The 18,652-nt window shown below is 51.0% G+C and overlaps 1 long non-coding RNA gene across 2 annotated transcripts; it reads left to right on the forward strand.

Moving 5' to 3' along the window:
- The first annotated feature begins 139 nt into the window (after nt 1-139).
- On the forward strand, nt 140-17,387 carry LOC101145504 (uncharacterized). Of its 2 annotated transcripts, XR_175866.4 has the most exons (5): nt 140-398; nt 4,307-4,400; nt 7,462-7,573; nt 10,185-10,442; nt 16,862-17,387. It is a non-coding gene; the product is annotated as an uncharacterized lncRNA (long non-coding RNA). The 2 variants fall into 2 exon arrangements; XR_008669601.2 differs by lacking the exon at nt 140-398 and having other exon boundaries at nt 2,878-4,400.
- Nucleotides 17,388-18,652: the final 1,265 nt, after the last annotated feature.

Consider the following 18,652-nt stretch of genomic DNA (forward strand, 5'->3'; position numbering starts at 1 on the left):
CCTCGGCCGCCTTCCAGCTGGGGAGCCGGCTGGAGCGCGGGCTGCCCTCCTCCTTCGCTGACAAAGGCAGGCAGTGACCCCTAGCGGCCGGCGGCGCCGAGGCGCGGCGGGTGGGGGTGGAGTTAGGACCGGGCCGGGGGCGGCGGTGGAGGAGAGGGCGGGATGGAGAATCCCGGCTAGCAGCGTCGGAGCCGGCAGGGCTTCTGCAAGCCCTCTGCTCCCACCCTGGCCGCATTTCACAGACGAGGAAACAAAGGCCCAAAGAAGAGTTCCGCCCGGGACGGAACGTGGCATATCTCGCAACAGAACCCAGTCTCCGGAGATCCCTCTCCTCTGCACCACTTGGACGTTCCACGGAGAGGCAGCGGTGCGCGGGGCGACGGGGAGCTGCCAGAGAAGTCAGTGGTGGGCATGAGTGGGTGAGACGGGCCCACTGAGGTTTCTGGTAGAGTTTCTTTTCTAATCCCTGCTCCCTTCGGGGGTTCCTTTTCCAAAAATTGAAGCACCCCGCGCCCCGCCCTTGCCCAAACATAGCCTGAAAACGAGCTCTCCTCTAGTTTCCAGGACCTTAGTTTTGAGAGATTTGTGGGATTCCCGCGAAAGTGGATCGTCCAGTCAGTGTCCCTGGCAGGGCAGGGACTCTCCGCCCCATCCCGTTCACCACCCACCACATCCGGGTGTGGTAGGATTTCTGCCAAGGCGACTGCGCCCTCCGGGCCTGCCCTCTTCCCCTTACTCTGGTCCTCCTATCCCCATCCCCTCCCCCTGGGGGAAGAAGACAGATAGAGTTTCCCACTAAGGAGAGCCGAATTCTCCCCAGACCCTGGCCGGACACTGCTCCCTCTACCCTTTGCCCAGCCCTCTAGGCGGGCAGGAGCAGAGGTGAAGTGGCTGTTTCTGATAACATGTAAATTCTGGTTCCTCACTGGAGAAGGGGCAAAGACAGCGCCATATTCCCACTGTCTGGAATCCGGCCCTGGAGTGTCTCGGTTTCTCGCGGAAGTAGTCAGATCTGGCATTGTCATGAACACTCACCCACTCACTGTATGGTCTTTTACATTTAACAAATGTAACCTGGGCTTTCTTTGTGTCAAAACACAGTGCCTGGCTTGGGGATACAGAGACATCATCATTGTCCTGAAGGAACTCAATCTAGTTGAAGGGTGGGGGAAGACAGACATAGAAACGGATGTCGTAAACAAATATTTAATATGGGATTGTGTGGGTTTGGTGGGTCACAGAAAAAGTGCCCAGTTTAGCCCGGGGTGGGGTTGGTGTAAAGGCTTCAGGGAGGCGAACACAGGGTCTCGGTGAGTCATCTATCAGACCAAGGTAAGTGCTGGAGGGCAGAGACATAAAAGAGACTGGATTTAAGGTGGAGGGTCAGCACGAGCGAAGGAATGAAGGTAAGCAATAGTCAGGTGAGTAGGGGGCCCACAAAGGGTTGACTGGTATAGCCTGAGCCTAAGACTTGAGGAAAGGAGAGGCCTGCAGATTCGTGAATCATGCCCGGTAGCTGCTAGGAGGGTTTTAAACTGGGGAACACGCTATCAGATTTAGTTTGTGGCAGCTGGGAATCTCCCATCTGGCTGCTGAGTGCTTTAAGGGCCAGGGTTGAATTGAATTCATTGTGGTGGCCTTCAGCTCTGTGCCAGGCACATTGTAGGAGCTGAAGGCATGGTTTGAAGGGGCAATCCCAGATGTACCAAGGTCTTCTTGTTCCCTGCTCTTACCCTCCCATCGTCTCCATCTTTTATTTTATTTTATTTTATTTTATTTTAATTTTATTTAATTTTATTTTATTTTATTGAGACAGAGTCTTGCTCTGTTGCCCAGGCTGGAGTGCAGTGGCACGATCTCAGCTCACTGCAACCTCCGTCTCCCAGGTTCAAGTGTTTCTCCTGTCTCAGCCTCCCGAGTAGCTGGAATTACAGGTGTGTGCCAACACGCCCGGCTAATTTTTGTATTTTTAGTAGAGACGGGGTTTCGCCATGTTGGCCAGGCTGGTCTGGAACTCCTGACCTCAGGTGATCCGCCCTCCTTGGTGTCCCAAAGTGCTGGGATTACAGGCATGAGCCACTGTACCCGGCTGCACTCTCTCCATCTTTAGGTCAGGCTTCTTTGATCCTCTGATCTTAAATGAGCTTCCAAAGAGGGTGTGGCCAGCAGGGAAGATGTGGCTGCCTGGGGATTGGTTGGGTGGAGAAGATGGAAGCAAGTAAGTGATATAGTATGGTTGTTCACTCATCATCTTTAAACAAGCAGGGAAGGTTGCTGGGGGAGGGGACATTTAACTGAGACCCTGAAGGACAGATCAGATTTGGACCAAAAGAGGCAGGAGAGAGACTCTTAAGTGGAAGGAACAGCTTGTACAAGAACATGGAGGTGCGCGGAGGTGGGAGAGGTGACACCTGTGTTAGGACAGTAGGCATTCCAGTTTGTTTTGCGTTTTAGAGATGTATAAGAGAAAGGGACAGGTAGGCGCAAACAGAAGGCAAAAGGACCAGAAGATTTCCTTTAGTGACAGGGAAGAAACACAGGACTAAGCAGCAAGAAAGCAGGCTTTGGTTCCTGCTCTTAAGCTGTGAGCCCAGGAGTCACTCTTGCTTCTTACCTCTTCCTGAACCACCATGTTCCAATTTTGTTGATTCTGCCCCTGAGATATATATATATATATATATACTTTATATATATACTTTATATATATATCCTTTATATATATATATCCTTTATATATATGTATCCTTTATATATATATATATAGTCTAGTGACATTGATATGCCCCTGATATGCCCCTGAGATATATATATATATCCTTTATATATATATATATATATCCTTTATATATATATATATATATCCTTTATATATATATATATATATGTATATAAAGTCTAGTGACACTGCTCCATTTCTCCTGTTATTAATCTAGTCCATGCACTCATGATTTCTACCTGGTCTTTACAATACTTTCTGACAGTATAGCCAGTCTGCACTGAGCTGGAGAGTAAAATGTAATGGTCCAGCACATGGAACTCTGGAGAGCTCATCTGCCTGGATTGGAATTCTTAAACTCCAGCTCTGACACCCAATAGCTATGTGTCCTTGGGCAAGTGACTTAATTTCTCTGTGCTCAGGTACCTTCTCTGTAAAACAGGGAGAAATAAGAGCACCTACCTCTTGAAGTTGTGAGGATTAAATGAGCCTTGAGCCAAACATGTGAAGTGCATGGAACAATGCCTGGTGTACAGTAAAAACTGTCTAAGTATTAGTCATCATTATTATTGTCATCTGTCTCTCCACATCCAGTTTTCCCCTTCCTGAAAATGGTTTATATATATTTTACAAGCTTTATTTTGAAATAACTTTGGATTTGCAATAGAGTTGCAAAAATGGTACAGAGTTTTCATATGCCCTTCATTCATCTTCCCTGAATGTTAACATCTTATAGAACCATGGTACATCTATCAAAACTAAGAAATTAGTGTTAGTATAATACTATTAACTGAACTACAGAATTTATTCAGATTTCCCCAGGTTTTTTCCCACTAATGTCTATATTTTGTTCCACAATTTAATCCAGGATACAACATTACATTTAGTAGTGGATTATTTTCAGATGCAAATGGTCAAGTTGCAATGCCCAGGAACAATTTCTTGGCCTGCCAGACTCTGAGACCAGTGTCAAGTCCTCAACAAGGCCTAAGGGGCCCATGCCTGCTTCCGCAGCCTCATCTCACCCTGCTCTGAGGCTTCGAGGAGGAGCCACTGGGATTTCCAATCATCCCCTGCTATAGACTTTGCATACTTGGGACCACTTTCGTGATGGTTTATAGTGCCTGATTCACTCCCCATTAGACTGTCAGCTCCTCCAGGGCAGGGATCATGTTGCTGTTGTTCTCTGCTATATCTCTAGCACCTAGAACATGCCTGGTACCTGACAGGCTTGTAATGAAAATGTGTTGATTAACTCACATCCTGTGCCACTTTCTGCCAATCACTTCCCCTCTCTGGACCTCAGTTTTCTCATCTGCAGACTGAGGAGTTTAATTTGTTCACTGGTTTTCCAGTTGTGTTTTGGAAACCCTAGAATTTCCTGGGCTCAACAGGAGCCACATTTAAAGAGCATATGTTTTCATGTGCTTGAAAATTGGGCTTCTGAGAAAGATATCTCTTAATGGATTTTGAAGATTCTGCTGCTTAAAAAGGTTTGAAAACATGACAGATTATTGTATATTATGAATTACATATAGTTGCATGATTTTACAACTCCATTATTATTTATTTATTTATTTATTTTTGCAGGCAGTGGGGAGCCATGGAAAGTTTCTGAACAGAGAAGCACTTATTGGGAACTGTCAGAGCTATGCTTCAGGAGATGAATCTGGCAACAACGTGGGTAGGATGGACAGATGATGATTGGTCAGTGAAGGAGGAGGGGAGTGAGGAGAGAGGGTTGTCATGGAAGCCAAGTGAGAAGAGGATTTAATAGAGGAGGTGGAGGAGGTTGCTAGCAGTGTCTGATGCTGCAGAAAGCAGGTGGGGATCAGAAGGGGTCTTTGGAAGCAGTGGCAAAACCACCAGTGACCTTTGAGAGAGGGATGTTGGTGACTAGGCAGGGGCTGAACCCAGATCAAAGTGGGAGGAGGAGCAACTGGAAGGTGAAAAAGCAGAGGCAGCAGGTATCCTCTCTGCTTTTGAGAAGTTTGGTGGCGGACGGAATGAGCAGGGTGGATGAGAAGCTCGGAGAGGGTTAGCAAGACAGACCAAGAGGCTTATTTTCTCCTTTTTCATCGGAAATCAAAAGCTACTGAGCATCTTGTAGTCAGAAGGAAAAGAGCTAGTGGACAGTGAAGGAGTGGAGAAGCAAGTGTAAGAAGTGAAATAGGGTGTCATTTATGGAGCAATCCTGGGTTGGGGGGCACTGAGGGTGGGAAGGGGTCAGCCTTGGAAAGGAGAAGACCCATCTTTCTCTGAGCCTGGAGGGAAGGTGAAGAGAATAGTGAAGGTAGAAGTTTTGGGGTGGAGTAGTGAAGGGGGGAAGTTTATAATAAGGTCATTGCAGTACAGTGGGAGCTGAAGTTATCTGCAGAGAGAGGTTGGAAAGTGGCTTCAGACTTCACAATTGAGAAAGCCAAAGGGAGTGTTAAGTGGTGTATGACTACCAAGCTTCCAAAATCTATAGGGAGAAAGGAGCAAGCATCATCTGTGTGTCTTCACAGGGAAAAGTCAGGACCAATGGGCATATTTTTGGGGGAGGTAGATTTCAGTTTAGTCTAGGCAAGACTGTTGAGGGATCTTAGTTGACCGACAATGGATTGACCTCCCAGTCACTTTTCAGACTCAGGCTGCAAGCCCGTTCATCAGGCATGCTGTGCATGGGCTTCTTGCCCTGGCATGGAGCATGGATGCAATGAGGTCCGTGTTCCCTCCTGGCCCTGAGACTTGATAACTGCAGGAATGACAGCCCACTTGAAGAGCCGGCAGTTGGGCTCACCTTTCTCACCCACCTCAGGGCTGGAGGCATGAGGTGGGGAGACTAGACAAGAGATCAGCCCTGGGGAACGTACCATCCCTAGGAAACTCTCCTCTGAGCCCTCCCTTGACTTCCACAGGTTCTTTCAGAGAGGCGGCTGTTGGGCTTGGAAAAGGCCCAAAGTCAATACAGTAATGCCTTCCCCTCCTGGTCATATCCCAGGCCCCTCTGTGTCATTCAGAAATTGGCTAATAAAGTTCACTTTGATGTGAGAGGAGCCCTATTAAGAATTCCCCAAGATTCCCCAATCCCCTGAAATCTGTCAATAGGAGAAGATATGTTGGAGTGGCATGCTGGATGGGGGTCACCCCCTTTTGTGTCCCCAGTCCTTACCCTGGTGTCAGTTGAGGCTGAGAGCAAGAGGGGGAGAGGAAAGGAGGAGGAATCCCATGAAGAAAGTATGGCTGAAGCCTTAGCCAACCCCAAAGAGGACCCAGCTGGCATGGCTACCCTCTTGCCCTAACCTGAGGCCAACCTCACCTCAGGCAGTGCTCCCAGGGTAGATGGGAAGCCACAGCACCTAATTACTATGATCATCACGCTGGTGGCTGTGGTGATTATGATGGTGCCTCTGTATCCCACAGCGCTTAGCAACATTTAATTACTGTTATTCCTATGGAGATCACTGCAGAGTCTTGGCTGCCATTGCTCTTGGGGATGGAGCAACTACACACAGCTGCACCCACTCCCCAGTCCAATGATCCACTGTGTTGAAGTGCTGCCAAGATGGTTAACAGACACCAGCCTCTCCCTTGTGGGCCGTGGTGTCCCAGCGATCTGCATGGCTTTTGGGGCTGAGCTCTGAGAGGTGATAGGAAGGCCCAAGTTCCATCTTGAACCATCTAACTCTCCAGAAAGAAGGGAAATTGTTCTATGCCTTGTGTCTGTTCAGAAGGCCCTCAGTATACTTCTGTGAATCATGACGTCCCAAATCCTAAAGAATTCTGGTTGTGAGTAGAGGCGGCATTCCTGATTAGGGATGGGAGCACTTAAAACTCAACGGTGATACTGAGAAGAGGGTTTCATCCAGGATCCGCATAGACCAGAGAGCTTAGGTCATGAAGATGGGAAGGGATGGAGTGGAGCTTCTGTGTGGAGCATGCCTTATGTAGAAAGATGAAAGGGAAAAGGGCTTTGAGAAAGGAAGATACTCAACCTCCCACCCACACTTTCCTCCCTTTGATGATGCTCTTATAACCAGGGATGGGTGTTATGGTCAGGATAATTATCAGGATGGACTACTTGTCTAGAGGAACCAGATTTTTCTTGCAAGTTATGTGAAAACCAAGAAATAGAAGGTATTGTTAGGGAAGAGCAGAGTTCCTGGATCAGCCCAACCCCAGCAGAAAAAGCTCATGGTTGATGCCTGCCTGGGAGTGGGGAGGTAAGGCTCGGGCTGTGGAGCTGTGGGTCTTGATTCTTTGATCTCAGACCTTTTCGGGACCTGATGAGCGCTGTGACCCTGAACACTGCACATACGCACAAGGACAGTGTTTGCATGGCAACCTGCTGAAGCCCAGCTGGGGCCTTGAGTTAGGAATCCCTGCTGAAGAAGGAGTGCTTTGGGAAGGAGGCAGCCCTGAGCCCAGACTCCCTGTGATCTGGGCTAATGACTGATGCTAATGACATGGAGAACCCCAAATGAGGAAAGTCCAACCCAGACACTTCTATAATATGAAGTGAAAAGAACAAGTATTATCCAGAGACTGCATTATAATTCTGTAAAAATATACACTTATAAAGAGAAAAATGTGAAGGTGACATGGAGAAATGAAAATAATTTGTGGGTGAAGAGTTTTTATTTTATTTAAAATTTACTTTAATATCATTATGAGGCTACTTTAATAGTAGATTTAATTTTATTTCTCTATTATGTAAAGTGCTTTTCCTGAAGAAATGAGCTTTCAAATTATATTTGATTTAGGTTAATATTAATGCCCTGTACATCCTGAGTACATGTTTCCAGAAAGAGGTGATCCAGGAGGCTGCCAAGTGGCCTGCAGGTGACATCCAGAGGGCAGAAAATGCCCATGCAGGTAACTGAATTCTGAGGAACATGAGACCACGTGCTACCCAGGAGGCAGCCAAGGGAGAGGATGCTGTGTTCTGGAGTTAGGTTTGAGTCCTGGACCTGCCATTTACTAACCGTGAAACCTGGAGTTGACCTGGGGCTGAGGAGGGGGTGGTTCCCAGGACACGGAACTTTCAGTGCTAAAACTGGGAAGGTCCTAGGCAAAGTGGGACAAGTTGGTCACCCTATTAATAAGCTATTAATACCTCTCTCAGCCTCAGTCTCCTCACTTGTAAGATGACACTGACGACTCCCAGGATCTTTGTAAAAGCATTTTGTATGCCATCTTCATACCTGTTGGGGATGATGATTATCATTGGTGGGGTGGGATGGAGGAGGGGTGTGGGGAAAGGGGTGCTTCTCCCCAGCCTTGAGATCTGAGAGACCAAGAGCCTGTCTGGATGGGTATCATGATTTGTATATGGAGAGCTTAAGACAACTGGTCTCTCACAACTGGCTTTTAACGATAATTCATTCAAGAAATGTGTACGGACCACCTACAGTCAGATCTGTGCTAGGCATTTGGATATTCCGTGAATGGCTGCAACACGCTGTCTTCCTTCCTGGGACCAAAGTCTAATGGGGGAGGCAAGGATCCATAAGGAAGTGGACAGCAGGGAAAGTAGGGACTTCAGGAATGTCAGGTGTGCAGGGACCCTTCCCTAGTCTAGGGGGTCAGGAAGGGTCAGGGCATGTTCCTGCAGAGATGAGTAGAGCTCCCTTGAGGGATGAGGACTGGCTGGCCAGGGATGTCATGTTGTAGAGAAATCAGGCACAGGAGAAGACAGCAAGAAGGCCCAGAGGCTGGGTGCTCCGAAGGACTGAGAGTAGTTCATTCAGTCTGGCTGGTGCGGTGCAAGAGGTGAGTGTTAGAGAGGGGCCTGGGGAGTCACGTGCCCATGTCATGAGGGCCTTTGTGCTGCATTATGGAGTTTGGACTTCATCCTGAGGGTCACAGGGAGCCGTGCATGGTAGGGCTGTAGCCCAGCAAGCATGTTTTATACTTGGCCACTCAGCAGCCCCAACCCGTATTGTGCTCAGATGGCATTCCTGGTCCAGGCACTGGTTTGCCTGTTAGGCCCAGGTCCTCTGGGCTCTGTCTGTCTTGCTCTAAGGCTCTGAGCCTAGCCCATCTGTGGAGCGCTTCTGCAGCTCCAAACCTGGTGTAGTCAATCTGGACATTCCCCTGGCAGGGGTCTGCTGCCTGGCACAGACTGTGACTCCAGAGAGCAGAGTGGCACTCCCTCCCAAGCATGCTGCTGTCACCACAGTGTGTCTGTGTGGGTTTGATGGCTGCGTGGCAATGGCGCTCAGGGCATGCCGGGGGCTCACACAGCCCAGGCAGCTGATGATTAACAAACAATTATACTAATCGGCCTAGGAACAGGAAGGCAGGTGTGCACCCCTATGCATGTGAATGCACACACATGCATGCGCACACACATTCAGATTCACTGACATTTATGCCCATCCTTTCATTGAAACTCAGGCGAGCACATGGAGAGATTCCCTGCTACCTGGATGAGATGAATAGGCATTGCATTAGTTTACATGCCATTACCTTCATCAGAGACATGCCCTTTCACCACTGACACATGGATGTCACAAATGCTGTATACACAGCCTCACATAGATGCCCGCACACCTACACTGGCCCAGACCCCTTCTCATGCCTTTACAAACACATTACAAGAATTAAAAAGGAGCATCCATATCAAGTGTCTAGCACAATGCCTGGCACATAGGACTATTATATTCTATTTTAATATGCTATTATTATATTAAGACACTTTAATACGTGCACATGTACTGATACACTCATAGATGCACACACATTGCCCCATACATTCTTTTAAACCCAGGTGCACACACAAGAGCTCGACCCTTCTGCAAACTGACACATACACTTCCGTGTACACAAACAAGCTCACTCTCAAAGACGTGCAGGTTGCCATAATGTGTTTTCCCATTTGCACCTACACACAATCACCACTGCAATAATAATAATAGCAAAACCAGGGTGGATGATTGCTTCATATTTTTCAAAGGGCTTTCAGGCCTGTAATCTCATTTGATCCTCGCAGCAGCCCTGTGAGACGGGTGGGTGGAGCAGGCATTATTACCCCAGGTTTATGGTTGAAGCAACAGAAGCTAGAGGGGTGAAGTTCGCCATCTGGGAGGCGGCCTGAAACTCAGATCTGACTTCTTGGTAGTGAGCTTCCCATGCCTATTTGACAACTTCCAGCCCTCACTACAGAAAACAGCAGCCAGGGCAGGGGCCTGCTAGATTCTTGATTCCTGGTCAAAACATTTCCCCCAGTCAACCCCAGCTGAGAAGTGGGAATTGGAGGCTGATAAAGGGAAACCGCCATCATTAGAAATCCCATAAATTCTCATTTACAACTCCCTGCCAGATGAAAGGAGCAATTGACTGCGTTGGAGGGAAAAGCAAATACCGATTTCCTTTAGGACTGCCCAGCCTCAGACAGCTGGTCCTGGAAGGTCCTGAGGGTGGGGGGATCCTGTTCCATCAGGGCTGTCCTCAACTCTGTGTACTTTCTCTCCCCTCTGTCTAGGTCCATGTGTGGGTCCTTAAGCCCCTTGAGGAAAAGGGAGGAGAAAAGGACAAAGAAGGCTCTCCCTTTACCTTGGATCCCCTTCTGCTCCCACATGCCTAGTGGGAGCCTCCCTCTTCTGCTTGAGCCTTCAGGACAGGTTCAGGACCCTGTCTCCTACCTGGCTGGGCCAGAAATGAGGAACATGTTGCAAGCCCTCCTCCACCTGACTTGCCAAGTCCATACAGGCTGGGGCCTTAGATCCAACAACTTAGAAAGGTAATGAGGACAGCTTCCTTCAAAGGGCCATGTTCAGTGGGGAGGTTGCCTGATGATGAATGGAGAAGTGGAGTGATGGCCCCTTAATCTGCTTCTGATGCTGCTGCTTCACTCTGGTTTCATCATTATTGTGTGCCTTAGTTTCTCTATCTGCAAAATGGGAATGGTAACACCAAACTTATAGTGCTACTGCGAGGTGTGTAAAGTCCATGGCACAATGCCTGGCACAATGCTGGGCCCCACAGGGTCAGGCCCTGTTGCCTGCCTGGGCCGCTTCTGGAGGAATGCCTCCACTGCCAGGGCTGGAGGGGTGGTGTGGCAAGAGATGCCTCCCCAGCCTCCTGGGTGTGCCAGCTCTGGCTGGGAGGGAGGGGCAGGGAGGGGACATCTGTTTGACACTCTTATCAGCATCCATTACCTGGTGTGTATTTTCCCAGGAGCTGATTACATTACAGCATGTGTTGATAAACATTTGGAGTCGGAGTACAGAGGAAACTGAGCAGAATGTTAAGCGGGTGGTGCTTTGGTCAGGAGATGCAGAGAAAGGGCTGGCTGTGATGAGCTGGGAGTGGTGATGAGGGCCCCAATCTGGAGGCTTCTTCACCTGCCCAGCCCCTTTCTCTTTCTGATCTCCCTCCACCCTACTGCTCTGGCCCTAGCAGGGCATCCAGACGTGGTCCTAGAGGCAGGCTGTTATAGCAGAAGAGGTATGGGACTTGGGCCTGAGGTGGTTATGGGGTCCAGTCCCAGCTCTGTCATAAACTGGTTCTTGGCACTCTGGGCCAGTCTCTTACTTCCCTGGGCCTCAGTGTCCTGCTCTGTAAAGTAGGCTTAACATCCACTCCACAGAGTGGACCGAAGGTTAAAGGAGTAACCATGCACCATGCCCCGCACATAGAATTAAGCGCTTTGTCTCCAGGCTCTTTTCCTGTGGTCCCCAGTTTACCCCCGAAAAATGGTCAGTCTTGCCTTGACTGTGCCTCAGATGTTAGACTACTGCTTTTATTTCAATTTTGAACTAAGAGGAAGTGATTTATGTTCTTCATAAGGCAAACACCCCTACTTCCAACCCTAGTTAGGGCTGGAGCAGGCAACCCAGGGCGAGGGTTGACTCTTCTCCCCTTTTTCTACACCTGTGCACGTGCAAGACAGCTGTAGCTAGGGAATTATTTGTGTAGTTATCTGCCTGATGTCTTTCCCCCACTAGTCCATAAACTCCCTGAGGACAGGTCACAATTGAGTGTCTGAAGTCCAGCCCAGGGCCTGGCACTGGCAGGAATGAATGACTCTCCCCCATCTGATTGGTCTGGCGCAGAATGGTCAAGATAACCCATCTCGGGGTTCTGTGCTGTCGAATTCCACGGTTGTTTCTGAACTTAGCGCAGCGGGTATACCTCTCGCTTGGCCTTTGCCATAGATGACCTTGGATTCACTTTTCCTGTGGGGTATCTCTCTAGTCTCTCTGAGGTTTGGGCATTTAGACCTTCAAGAGAAGGATATGCACCTGTCCCTCTGTCCGACTGTCCAATTTAGTGGGCATGGACAAATGCACGAATGAATGAGACTGCGGGAATGCTGCCCCCACCTCCTCTCCGCCTCCCCAGCTCGCCTCCAGGTACCCTGGGCGCCTGGGACCCTGCGGGGCCTCCTGGAGGCGGGACGGGCACGGCGCCACCTAGCGGTCGTGGGCCGCGGAGAGCGCGTCCCTGTCCTTCCCCGTGTGGGACCTGCAACCGCCCCATAGCCCAGAGTCCGGGAGGCTCCAGCCACCGCCTCTGTCGGCCCCATTCTCTAGGTCCACAGAGGGTAGAGACACTCGGGGAACGTACTTTTACTGGGGTACGGGGAGCCCTGCCCCACGGCTGTCAGCTCGGGTCGGGCGCGCCGGGTGCCCAGGAGGCAGCCTCCCACCCTCCCCCGCACACGTCGTTCCAGTCCCTCCGCCACAAAGACCATTGATTGGGAAGAGCGGCCGGGTTGTGGTAGGAAGGCTGGTGGGGACACGCACGCACACACACGCGCGCACACAGAGGCATACACACACACAGAGGCACACACGCACACACAGAGGCACACGCACACACAGGCACACACACACAGAGGCACACACAGGCACACACACACAGGCACACACACACAGAGGCACACACAGGCACACACACACAAAGGTACACACAGGCACACACACCCAGAGGCACACACATGCGCACACACAGAGGTGCACACACCCAGAAGCACAAGCACACATATAGAGAGGCACACACACACAGAGGCACACACACGCACAGAGGCACACACAGAGGCGCACACACAGAGGCACACACAAACACACATGCGCGCGCACACACACACAGGCACACACAGGCACACGCGCACACACACAGAGGCACACAGGCACACGCGCACACACACAGAGGCACACACAGGCACACGCACACATATACAGAGGCACGCGCACACGCACATGCACACACAGAGGCACACACAGGCACACCCCGCCTCCTGCCGCGCCTGACACTCCGCAGGGCCCGGGGGTGGGTGGGCAGGGGTGCGAGGGGGCGTGGGGCTGGGCGCGCCGGCCTGGGGGGAAAGCCCCGCCTCCCGGATGTCGTCTCTTCGCCCCCTACTAGCTCTTGTCTCCTCCCCAACCCCTCGCCCCACCCCCTGCCTAATTTTTGCCAGTGGATCATCGGCCTTTGGATGAATCCGCAGCAAATGGCTCATTCGGGGCGGGCCCGCCTCCCCATCCCCCCAGTGTGCGGTCTCCTCTCCCCAGCAAAGATGTTCGGTGGCACTTACGGCCCCTTTTTAACACCAGGCGAAGCCAATATTGTTAGGAAGGAAGAACTGCTGTGGCAGCTGCTGCAAAGACAAATCATATGCAGTAATGCATCACGGGCTGAGGGAGGGTCTGAGTGTGCGGCAGCGCGGGCTTATCAGCGCGGAATGGCTAATGGGGGCGCGGCTCCCAGCGGAAGGAGGGCTGGAAACTGTGCGCGGTGCGGCGAGGAGAGGAGAAGGCCAGGGCAGGAGAGTTTAGGCAGCAAGGATTTTCGCAATCTCTCTTCTTATGCTACCCCTAAAAGGAAGCTGCTTGGACCTGAAGGTGGAGCTGAATTTGAGCCTTTGCTGGAGGTGGGGTGCCCGGCCCTTCTACAAACGCCTGCTTGATTCCCTCCGTGATGGGCAAAGGCCTTCCCTCCCACAACACCTGAATTCTGGGCACCCTGATCTTTGGAGGCCAGGACTTTCCCAGGTTCCCTATCAGTCCACCCACATGAGAAGTAGAACGAACACCCTACTATCTAACCCGTTCCTGGCTCCTGCCCCCAGCCCTGCCTCGTAGCTGGCCTGTGGTGGGTGGGGTGTGGCTGGCAGTTGGTACCCGTTAAAAGAGAGCTAGGAGTGATATCTACTTGGTACCTCCCTCAAAGCTCCCGCTTGCCACCTGGATGCCTGTGTGCACACAGGAATTGGCTGGGGGCCGGGGAGAGCATGGGTGGGGGTGCTGGTTTGCTTGGTTTGTAACACTTCTTGCTCCTCAATGCCAGGGCAGAGAATGTGCCCCTGTACATGCGTCCTCATTTGTGGGCAAGGCTCTGTCCATGCGGGTGCCTGGAGATGTGGGTTTACTCACACATTCCCAGGCTCTCAGGGTTGGAAGGGACTTTGGAAGAGGCCTTCCCCCTCCTCCCTCACCTGTTCTGCCATATCCATGCCAAATGCTCATGTGGATTCTGCTTGATCACTCCCAGTGACTGGAAGCTCACTTCTTCCCCAGGCAGCCCATCTCTGCTGACTGCTGGAATACTGAGCTGGAAACTGTGCCAGCAACCTGGACAATTCCCCACCCCCTACCCCATCTGCATGAAAACGGGACCAGGACAAGATGCCAAAAACACAGCACCCTAAGATAGTTACAGCTCATGCTTACAGAATACCTCCTTAGCCAGGCACTGTACTAAGTGCTTTACGTATCTTCACTCTCATAATCTTCATGAAACCCTGAGGTCATGTTTGTTGTTATCCCCGTTGCGTTGAAAAGAAAACCGAGGCACAGAGAAGTTAAGACACTTGCCTGAAGTCCCACAGCGAGGAGGTGGCAACGCCTGATATACAATCAGGAAGCCTGGCTCTGCCTGAGTTTAATTACCACATTATATTGCAGGCACTGCCCAGAGAGAGAGAGAGAGAGAGAGAGAGAGAGAGAGAGAGAGATGGAGACAGAGAGAAAGACACAGAGAGAGCAAGTAAGAATGCGCAGGCATGAGTGTGTATCTTCACCACCATTTCTGGGAAGCAGAGCCCAGTGGTGTTAGAGGCAACTGGGAAGACTGGATATGAAATTAAGACATCACGAATTGCCTTTCTTCTTCCTCCTCCCCACCTTTTCCTTCCCCTCCCATCCCCTTTCTTCTTCATCACCACTGCCCTCGCCTTCATCTGAATTAAAAGCCATCTTCTCAGCACTAGTGTGTTCAGGGGTTCCTTGCAAGCTGGAAACTCCATGTGGGTGCTTCCAGGCCAAGACAGATACATTGGCCTAGACAGACATACGGGCCATACTCACAATGAAGTAGCATGAGATTAATATGGTTGGTAGATGGGTAATAAATAGGGAAGATCTGTATTTACGTTCCACACCAGCCAAGGGTTAGGTGGTACACAGTTCAGAAAGTTTTATGTTCAATTTTATGTCTAGACAGAGCTTGAGATGAGGTTATCATTTCTCTTCTAATTAGTGCAAGAAGGCTTCCCTGGGCGCTGCTTTCATGGGTTCTGCTGTCTTGGCTTTGCCATTTGTTCCCAAGAGTGAGACATAGGTGGAGTGGGGAGAGGGAATGAGCACTGGATTGGGAGTCATTATACCTGGATCTTCAACCTTGACTGTGCCACCAGCTTGCCATGATACCATGGATAAATTAGCCCACTCTCCTGGGTCTCCATGGCTGGGCTGTCTATCAAGGCACTTCAGTGGGTGCACTCCCTGAGTCTGTCAAATGGGGCTGCTGTGTGCAGGTGGCTAGGTTGTGCACTGTGCAAGGACACCTGGCCAAGAAAGAGTTGGGGGCTGAAATCCAGCCTATGCTTTTCTCATCAGGCCTGCATCCACCTGGAGAAAGAGGCATCTTTTCTAATTTGCACAAAGTTATCACAGGGACTAGCAGTGGTCCTGTGATTGGAGTTGGAGTTGAGGTGGGGATGGGAAGGGAGTTTCTTTAGCAGAAAGTGAGACTGTGAGTTCGGGGATGGAGGATAAGGGCTATGGAAGGAGGATCAGGGAGAAGTGCTGTGGTTGGTGAATGTGGAGGTGGGGCAGAGAGCAGTGGGAATGTGTCAAGGGAGGTTGGTGGGGAGAAGGGCGGGTTCATGCTGACAGTGGCCCCTTTAGCTGCGTTCAGGGTACCCCTGGGAGTGGTGGTTCTCCTGCCCCCCAGCCTTGCTCACTCCTGTGGTGTAAGCAGTGGTCTCTTTGGAGTGGCTCTTTCTGCCAAGTTCCCCTCTTGGGAGAAATGGCAAGGGGTTAGGTTTTCTCCAGGGCCCTCTCTGAGAGGCTGCAGGCTCTGTAGTGGGTGTTCCCTTACTACCGTGGGCCTACTAGAGAGGCATGGACCCTGCCCTCAGGGAACTTGCCATCGAAGGGAGCTTTTGTGCACAGGTCTAATGCCAGTGGCCCTTGTCTCCTGGGGCAGGGTCTGTGGGTATTGCAGACAGTCTGGTTTCTGTGTTGGGCTCAGTCTGGTCTGAGGCGAAGGCTCTTACCCTAGGACCAAGGACTATGAGGAGTCACCAAACTGGGCCTCGCTGGCCCTTCAGAGGTAGAAGATCTGTTGGGGACAGATTTCTGAGGACCCCCAGTAGCCAGGGAGGATGTGGGAGCCACTGAGGAGGAAAACTCGGGACGAAAGGCTTCTGCAAGGATGAAGGGGAGGGGGGCAGGCTGGAGGTTCTGTGGGAGCAAAGCCTCCCTTTCACTTGGTCGGGGGGTGGCAGAGTGAGGGGACTGTAGGAGTGGGCATTGGGAGGGGCTTGCTCTGTGTGGGGGACCCACAACCCATCAAGGACTGGACCTCTGGAGACCGTTTTGTCTGCCTGGCCCCACTGCCAGCCCGCCACTGTTCAGAAGCAGCCCTTCCCGTTCTCTTGGATCTTCTGAGGAATCCCACGTTCCTTCTGTCTGACTCGAAGTCCTTCCTGCTGTAGGCCTTGCTCATCCCCCCATAGTCCAGCTGGCACAACGTTTGGATGGCAAACCATTTAAATGGCCAAGCCTGCCCCAGCCACTCTGTCTCCTTGGTAGTCCCAGTTGTGTGAGGATGGGGTAGGGTGCAATTAAGCCCTGAGGCTGTCCTCTCTGCACTGACAGCTGTAGGAATGTCATCATGCCTATGCCAGGTACTCCCACTGCTTTCTTCCAGGGTGCCCACACTCCTGTTCTTTAGAAGAAAGGGACGGCAGGAGTCTGATCATCTGTCTGATGCCCACACAGTGGCTGTGCTGAGTGACGTGTTGTTTTGAGGATGTCCCTACCCCCTGGTCTTGCCGTCGGTCTCCAGTACCCAGCGAAGCAAGCTGTGGGCTCTGAGGAGCTCACACCAGGGAGGAGCTGCCCTGGAGTGGAGCAACAGCCTGTCTTCTCCCCTGTGTGACTGCAGTGCTATAATAATAATAACAGAAAGCTGGCATTTCTTGAGCTCTTACTGTGTGCCAGAGACACCGCTCTAAGTGCTTACACATATGTATTCGTTTTCTGTAGCTGCTGTAACAAATTATCACAAACTTTAAACATTGAACTTATGGCATAAAGCAACACAAATGTATTATCGTGTAGCTCTGTGGTAGGTTAGGAGTCTGACACAAGTCTCACTGGGCTAACAATCCAGATGTTGGGGCCAGGCGCGGTGGCTCACGCCTGTAATCCCAGCATTTTGAGAGGCCGAGAGGGGTGGATCACAAGGTCAGGAGTTCGAGACCAGCCTGGCCAACATCGTGAAACCCCGTCTCTACTAAAAATACAAAACATTAGCCGGGTGTGGTGGTGGGCACCTGTAATTCCAGCTACTTGGGAGGCTGAGGCAGGAGAATTGCTTGAATGCAGGAGGGGAGGCGGAGGTTGCAGTGAGCCAAGATTGTGCCATTGCACTCCAGCCTGGGCGACAAGAGCGAAACTCTGTCTCAAAAACAAAAACAAACAAACAAAGATCCAGATGTTGGAAGGGCTGTGTTCCTTTCAGGAGGCTCCAGGGGTGATTTCACTTCCTTGCCTTTTCTGGTTTCTGGAGGCCACCATCTTCCTTGGTTTGTGACTCCCCTCCCCACTCCATTTTCAAAGCCAGCAAATAATGCATCTCTCTCTCAGATGCTTCTTCTGTTATCACCTGTCTCTCTAACCCAGCCAGGACGGGGTCTTTGTTTTAAGGACTCATATGATTAGGTCGGGGATACCTAGAGCATCCAGGATCCTCTCTCCATATCAAGGGTCATTCTCTAAACACATCCGCAAAGTCCCTTAGCCACGCAGGGCAATGTATTCACAGGTCCCAGGGATTAGGGTGCTGGCAGCTTTGAGGTCCATTATTCTGCCTACCACGACATATTTGAAGTTTTTCACACAAAAGATGGATGTAAGGTGGGTAATGTTATTACCTCCATTTTAAAGATAAAGACACTGAGGCACTGAGAAGCTAAGCAACTTGCCCAAGTTTACTTTGACAGCAGCATATTCAGGATTCAGATAGAGGCAGCCTGACTCCACAGTTGTACCTCAGTCACTGTCACAAGGAAATGTCCAAATTTCACATGGTATAAGGCCGAGTCCCCTGTAGGTCAGCGGAGCAGTGGAGGATCAAGTATTTATTGAGCACCTACTATGTGCCAGGCCTTAGGAGGGGCTCCCAGAGGTACATGACAGAGCTCCAACCTGAACCCAGGTCCCAAGCACATCATCTGTCCTCATTCTATTGTTGTGTGAAGGGCTGCGGGACCCTCCTGCAAAGGTGAAACAGGAGAAAGGACGGAGCTTCAGTGGGGGCTTGTGGCCCAGGGTTCTGGATTGGGCCCAGGAAGAGGAGGAGAGAGGTGGGTGCCCTATACCTTGCAGGACCCAGCCGGGCCAAGTCAGAGCCTGCAGCGGCTGACTCAACAGGCTGACTGTGCCTGCCCGTCCATCACAATGGGGAATGGGCCCTCCATGAGCCTGAGACCTGCAA

The sequence above is a fragment of the Gorilla gorilla genome, chromosome 9, assembly GCF_029281585.2.
Source record: "Gorilla gorilla gorilla isolate KB3781 chromosome 9, NHGRI_mGorGor1-v2.1_pri, whole genome shotgun sequence".
NCBI lineage: Eukaryota > Metazoa > Chordata > Mammalia > Primates > Hominidae > Gorilla > Gorilla gorilla.